The sequence below is a fragment of the Bombus pascuorum genome, chromosome 14, assembly GCF_905332965.1.
Source record: "Bombus pascuorum chromosome 14, iyBomPasc1.1, whole genome shotgun sequence".
NCBI lineage: Eukaryota > Metazoa > Arthropoda > Insecta > Hymenoptera > Apidae > Bombus > Bombus pascuorum.
In genome coordinates, this window is record NC_083501.1 from 11,282,453 (window position 1) to 11,284,182 (window position 1,730).

Consider the following 1,730-nt stretch of genomic DNA (forward strand, 5'->3'; position numbering starts at 1 on the left):
TGTTTCCGTAGTAAACAATAAGGATGGGACCTTAAGATTATTGAAGGCGCGCCGCGATGATGTGCGGACATCTGGTTGCCAGCCTGCTCGCGGTAGGTGGTCCAGTCGAGGAGAGTGTCACTCGACGTAATACTATCCATATCATTACAGTGAAATCTGCCTATAGTTGTCTGTGCAACGTTACTGTTGGTTACCAACCGTCTTGTGGCGGCCGAGTATAATGGCCCAAGCGAATCCTAGCTCTTATCTTTTATTCATAGTATATAAAAACGAGAGTTGTTTGAGTTGCACAAAAGTTCTGTGCACAACTGCATATGCGAAATTGTTAAAAATGCCTGTCATTCAATTCAATTAAAAATGAATGCGAGGCAGCAGAGAACACCTACATCAAATAATAGCAATCATTCTTTTCGTAAAATAGTATCAATTCATTCATTCCCCTAATATTTTTATAATTAATTTGTTAATAATTATATCAATAATTAGTACTAAACTGCGTATACGGGATTACGCTATCAAATGTTCCGATGGAAACCAGGTAAAACTACAAGTTAGCCAACGCCCTAGCCACGTTGAGTGCACTCGTTCCCGTCCGACCACGAAAGTTAAGCAACGTTGAGCACGGATAGTACTAAGATGGGGGTGACCGCTTGGGAACTCCGTGTGGTGTTTGGTGTTTTTCAGAAGGAGTTCAGCCTGTATTGCACTGGCTGAGAAGATGACGAGGGCAGTAACTGCCCGAAGAGAAAGAGATACAACGGGGCAAGAAAGGACAACAACCCTGATGAATGTCGACCGGTATTACCGGGGTTGTCTGCCCTCAAAGAAGAGAAAAGAAGGAGGAGGGGATTTTAGTGAGTATGGCAACAACATGCACCCGAGTCCCACATAACCCAGTGATGCGGGTCACTGGGCATGCGTAACAGCATTTTCCCCTCCTCATTAAAATAAAAAAAAAAAAAAAAAAAATGGTAAAACTACAAGTTGGAAGACCAGATTTGTATAGAAAAATCATACAAGCTCTGTGGACAAATAATGATGGTTATTACACATTTTGGTCAACTTCACTATTATGTGAGAATAGTCTGCGCCTTGAAGCAGTTAATTCTGTTGGTTGATCTGCTGCCTTTACCGCGATTATGAAAATCAGAAAATTCTAAAATTTTTCCAGCCACCTCTATATCATTCACCTCAAGAACTTTATCTGCTAAAAGACCTACATTTTGAGCTAATTCAACTGGCACTTATCTACTAATAAATATAATTCTGGTACTTTTTTAATTCGACGTCCTGCTAGATTTGACATGGTGATGATCTTCGAAAAACTTTCTCAGTTTTTAACATAAAGTTCTAATGGACTTTCAAAACACAGAATGTTATCACATTTATGACATCACTGTATGTTTGTTGACAAGTTTCCGACGTTATATCTGCATCAATTATTACTAATATCTGTCTAAACTTATGAAGTTTAGATATAGCCAATGATTTTGATTTTTCATCAAACATACTTTCATAAAATTTATTGGATTTATTGTCCCATATTCATAGCTATATTCAGATTCTTCTAGTCTGTTACCCTTTCTTTGAACAAACATTCTAAGCAGACATTCTACAGCAAATAATACCACATTTAATATAATATGATCTACAATTTTTAAAAAAATTGGTTTTTTCCAAAATTGGGACGATATGATTCATTGAGGAATATGTCTATTTAGGAGGAATAT

General features: G+C 37.6%; 1 pseudogene; it reads left to right on the forward strand.

Moving 5' to 3' along the window:
• Positions 1 to 554: 554 nt before the first annotated feature.
• Positions 555 to 675, forward strand: LOC132914378 (5S ribosomal RNA; annotated as a pseudogene).
• The last annotated feature ends 1,055 nt before the right edge of the window (positions 676 to 1,730 follow it).